Below are 5,774 nucleotides of genomic sequence, written 5' to 3'. Positions count from 1 at the left end.
ACAGACTATGGAACACTGAGATGAACCATGAAGTAATGTAGTGCAACACAGAACACACAGGATACTGTAGACTTTGCTCCTCATGGAACACTAGACACTCCCCATGGATCAGAGAACACGGCAACACCTACCATAACACTGTACATTAAACCAAGGACATGACTCACACAGTATAGAACAGAGACATACCGAATATGAACTCAGAATAATAGGGAACATAGATATTTCTATTCAGTATAGAGTGTAATCACCATTGTCTGAGGGCTGAGCTGGTGTAATTTAGTGAATAGGAACTGAGAGAATAGGAACATAGAACTAGACTATACAGACTGCAACCACCGTTGTCTGATGTTGTAGATGGTGGAACCTGGGAGTGTAATTTAGTGAGGTGTAAAGTGTGTTTAATCCCCTGGCTCTAGTCAGGTTTATTAACGTGTGTGTGTGGCTTCCTGTGGCGGCCCCTGCCCAGACTCTCCTTGTTGTTAATTTACGAGCTCACACTCTCCTCTCAGGGTAACATCACTGTATTGCACCTGGGATAGAGATCATATGCCACACATGACATCACAATGGACACAGTACAGTAGGTACACAAGCAGGAGCACGCATGGAAGAGTGCATGGAGTAAAAGCATGGAGGAAAGCAGTCCACATACATACCTGGACTAGTGCATACACAAACGTATGCACACTAAAAAGGGGACAGAAAGACACTGTCTAAACAGAGTCTATGATCACTTTACTGTCCATTCACCCATGGAATCACACGTGGCTAAATCAACAGTGGTTTAAACCCACTAAACCATAATGGTTTGTTTAAATCTGACATTTAAACAGTCAGGGTTTATCTCTCTCACCAACCAGGGGTTTGAAAAAAACAAAACATTTTAGTTTCTCCTGAAAATACAATAACTGTGTATTCCACCGTGGCGCAGAGTTATAACTCCTCATTTTGCAAGAGTTTGACATTTGGAATAATTATTTATTGGGGAGCTGGTGTTCCAGGCCTCCCCTAGCCTCCTCCCCTGGTATTGCTGGTATTGAGCAGGGTTGAGGACTATTGATCCAACCCTCACTGTATTTCATTGGTTCTAATGAAACACAGGTCCACAGTGGAATATGAATACCACCACACACACACACACACACACACACACACACACACACACACACACACACACACACACACACACACACTGGGCTGTGTGTGTGTGTGTGTGTGTGTGTTTATTTTTCCTCCATAAAATAAAATATAATTACTCTGCTACTCTGTCAGACTGGGCCCACCATGGACTTTTCCATTCTCACTCTCTTTTTCTCTTTTCGCTGCCTCTATCCGTTTGTTCACATGTAGAGCAGCAGATAATGCCTCTCTCTGGCAAATTACCCCAATAAAAATATGAACTCGCCAAACACACGTCGTCCCATAGGTGAACCCATTTCTCCGGTTATCTGTCTGTGTGTGTGTGTGTGTGCATTTGTGTGTGTGTGTGTCATCACTCTCAGTCCCAACCCACCCCTTATGTGTGTTTGAAGGGAGAAAGGCTGTGAGAGTGTGTCTGTACAGGGGCAGACTGGGACAAAAAGTCAGAGCTGGCAATTCAGCCACACCAGCCCACATCATTCTATTTGTTTTCCGCTGTTGTCACTCTGTTGTCACTTTGTCTGTCTGTCTGTCTGTCTGTCTGTCTGTCTGTCTGTCTGTCTGTCTGTCTGTCTGTCTGTCTGTCTGTCTGTCTGTCTGTCTGTCTGTCTGTCTGTCTGTCTGTCTGTCTGTCTGTCTGTCTGTCTGTCTGTCTGCCTGCCTGCCTGCCTGTCTGTCTGTCTGTCTGTCTATATCTGTCTGTCTGTCTATGTCTGTCTGTCACTCCTAAGTGTTAATTGCTACTACATATAGAGCCAACATATTAAGGAACTGGCAATACATCTGTGTCTTTCGGTTTTCTTCCTACCTCCACTGCACTCACCTCTGAGCTGTCTCTGCTAAGCATTCTTTCCCACAGTACTGGTACCAGAAGACCAGGGGACCTCACTGCCTGTGCCGGGACCAGCAACATCCTAGGTGTGAATGAATAAACACATTTATTAGATAAAGAAGAAATGTGACATGTTTCAGGAAACTAGACATATGTCGCAAGTCATGACTTCACAGGAGAGGCATTTGAACGTTTATTTTTATTTTTTATTGAAAAAATCTTTTTTTGGCAGAAATGCCTTCTGGAACATTTGAACTTTCGTGTGTCTTAATATCGAACTTGTATGCCATCTGTAAATAAGAATAAAGTTGTTAAATTACGAGCCTAGTTGGTTTAGCCACAGAAAAAGACAGGAACCTTCCCGCTAGCCATGATTGGCTGAAATAATGAATGGGCTGGACATGCCGAGAGATGAGTTTCGGATTGGTCTGCCGTGTTGCATCTTCTGTCTATAAAATGAGCTGCTCGTTATGTGTAGATAATTATTTATTAGGGGTGTAACGATTCGTTTTAACAACGATTCGATTTGTATCACGATTCGTGGTTATCGATACGATTCAAGGACGATATTGGTTCATTTAGAACGATACGATCCGAAACGATTCAGTGACTTGAAATCGATTCAGTAACCTTTTAGCCAAAAATTCAACCAGTGTGACTGAAATAAATACCTGGATACTGGACAGTGCAGGTGAAGTTTCCTAGATTCCTGTTTCTTGTAATGGAATCAGGTATTAATTAATTATGAATATAAATAAACAAGTAAACAACAATGAATGGCAAATGCATTCACATTTTATTTGAATAAAGTGCAAACAACACTTTAGGTTGAATTAACAGTAGGTTTACCTGCTACTTCTGCTTTTGTTTTTCAACATAAAAATATTACAATATTAATATAAAAAATAAAGTGCAACCAACATCTCTTCAGGTTGAATTAACAGTAGGTTTATCTGCTACTTCTGCTTTTGTTTTTCAACATGAAAATATTCAATATTAATATCAAAAATAAAGTGCAAACAACATCTCTTCAGGTTGAATTAACAGTAGGTTTACCTGCTACTTCTGCTTTTGTTTTTCAACATAAAAATATTACAATATTAATATAAAAAATAAAGTGCAACCAACATCTCTTCAGGTTGAATAAAGAGTAGGTTTACCTGCTACTTCTGCTTTTGTTTTTCAACATGAAAATATTCAATATTAATATAAAAAATAAAGTGCAACCAACATCTCTTCAGGTTGAATTAACAGTAGGTTTACCTGCTACTTCTGCTTTTGTTTTTCAACATTACAATACAAATACAGTATTAATATCAAAAATAAAGTGCAACCAACATTTCTTCAGGTTGAATGAGCAGTGGATGAACCTGCTACTACTCTCATTTTAATAAACAAACAATATTCAACAAAAGATCAAGTGTAACCTACTAGGCTACTCTTCAATGACTATAGATTTTTTTTCAAAAATATCAACTGATCAACATGATCTGGCCGCAGAACACTTCTCTGTGCGTTCACTATGTCGCCAGCAGTACTAAAAACTCGTTCTGCTGGCACACTGGTGCCTGGAATGCACAGGTACCGTTTAGCAAGGGTGGAAAGTACAGGTAGCTCTTTCTCCTGAGATCTCCACCACTTCATGGCATTTTCAGTCAAAGGCAACGCATCTTTTGCTCGGTACCTTAACACCTCTGCTCTGGCTGTCTCGCTTGTGGATTTTCTTTCTCTTTGGGTGAAGGAATCGCCAAACAGCGCATCTAAGGCTTTCTTCTTACAAGGAGGTGACTCATTTGGAGCTACAATATAAGAAATATATTTCAAAATATAGTCATGTTTCTCATTAATACAAAACAACAACAATATTTTATTGGTATCACATGAAACACACCTGTGGTCTCTTCGTTGAATCCTGACAGCTTTGTGCTTGAGCTTCCCTCGTCTTCCTCCTGATTTCCCATTGCTTGCATCTATTGATGTAAGAATGTGTGAACTGTTCAAATTTCTGCTCTGTAATACTGCATACATAAATTTAGAGGAAGATAAAGAACAGATGAGATTTGAGAGAGGACAAATGAAAGGGGAGAAGAGAAAAGAGCAGAGGAAAGAGGAGAGAAGAGTTACCTGGTGGGACACTTCTGCCTCAAAAACCAGTTTTGTGTAGACCTGTTCTCTGTCCTCTTTTTCCAGGTAGGGCAGTTCTTTAAATCGCGGGTCCAACGCTGATGCTGTTTAAAGAACAAGAATATTGCATTCATTGCATTATTAAATTAAGTTGACCTGAAATTGCAAGTGATGACCACCTCGTCATACACAAAATAATCAGAAGATTAAACTTTAGTATGTTTAAAAGAAATGTGGCACAGTGATGATGTAAAGCCACCATGAACTAAGAATTGTATTGCAGATATCTTGTTTACTTTTCCATATGAAAAAACAACTCAAATTCAAACTTGAAAACGCAAAGGTGTGGCATTTTACAAATTAATACAGTCTAATAACCTAAAATATTAACCAAGTTGATTTTAATTAAGACTCCAAATTAATTACCTATGTTGAGAGCATCTTGGGTGCCTCTGTAGCGTGTGGAGAGGTCACTGGCCATCACCCTCTTAATCTCTGCAACCAGGGTTGAGTCGTCTTCGCATGGCTGTAGGTGTTTCAGCAGTTTTGCTTGAAGAGGAGCAATTACAGAGAGAGTTGGCTGGTCTTCTTCACACATCACAGTGGTTGCCATTTTGACAGGACCCATCAACTGAACAATGTCATCCATGTTGGCAATATCACTCTCACTCAGCGTGCCTACATCTGTGACCCCCTTTCGTAGATCCTTGGACATCAGAGTTGCCATTATAGCTGGCTGTTGTTCCAAAAAACGTTCGAATGAACTGTTCCATCTGGTGATTATGTCTTGGATCAGTTTATGTTTTGGTAAATCCATCAGAGTTTGTTTTTCCTGTAGGGCGTGACATGCAATCGGGCTGCGGTGAAAATATCCAACAATTTTTCGCACTTTCCCCAACAACCTGGAAGCACGTTCCACCCCCAAACCCTTCTGCGAGGCAAGGTTGAGTGTATGTGCGAAGCAGGTAATGTGTGAACTGAACTGGGCTTCTGCACCGGCCACAATCATATTCCTGGCGTTATCTGTGACGATGGCAGGATTCTTGTCGTAGATTTTCCACTCCATGCAGGCTTCACGCAGTAACGCGCCAATATTTTTACCAGTATGGGCTTCATTTAAAACTCTGGTTAGCAGAACAAAGGTCTTCATTTTCCACTCCGGATCAATGTGATGAGAGGTAATTGTCACATACCCTTGATTTGAGCATGACGTCCAGCCATCTGTCGTTATCGCTACTCGTTCAGCTTGAGAAAGCGACAGCTTCACATCATTCTTAGTACTTTCGTACAATGCAGGAATAACATTTTCTGAGAAGTGTGGTCGGCTTGGTATTGTGTACCTTGGCTCCAATGTTTGAATCATTTCACGGAATCCCGGATTTTCAACCACACTGTAGGGTCACATGTCTTTGCAGATAAACTTGGCAATTGTTGCCGTGATGTTTTTCGCCCGAGCTGAGTTTTGGCCTAGTCTCTGACTAAACATGCAGGCGAGACCTGAGGCTTCTGCAGAGTTGACTTTACCTTTCGCTGCTGTAGCAGCGGGAACGCTGCAAGAGGTGCCTGGACGGTCGGTGTTGTGTGAAATCCCATGGCGCCTTAGTAGGTGGTTGGAGAGATTTGTCGTGTTGCCGTTGTACTTTACTTGACCTTTACATATCCTACAAACAGCGAG

At 41.1% G+C, this 5,774-nt stretch overlaps 1 long non-coding RNA gene across 1 annotated transcript; it reads right to left on the bottom strand.

The window, feature by feature from the left end:
- Positions 1-3,880: 3,880 nt before the first annotated feature.
- LOC311139928 lies at positions 3,881-4,846 on the bottom strand. The gene is made up of 3 exons (XR_014614116.1): positions 4,526-4,846; positions 4,100-4,203; positions 3,881-3,945 (listed from the first exon to the last, which is right to left on the bottom strand). It is a non-coding gene; the product is annotated as an uncharacterized lncRNA (long non-coding RNA).
- Positions 4,847-5,774: the final 928 nt, after the last annotated feature.

This window comes from Coregonus lavaretus, assembly GCF_964263955.1.
Source record: "Coregonus lavaretus genome assembly, chromosome: 13".
In the NCBI taxonomy this organism is placed as follows: domain Eukaryota; kingdom Metazoa; phylum Chordata; class Actinopteri; order Salmoniformes; family Salmonidae; genus Coregonus; species Coregonus lavaretus.
This window is presented reverse-complemented; position numbering and strand designations above follow the sequence as displayed.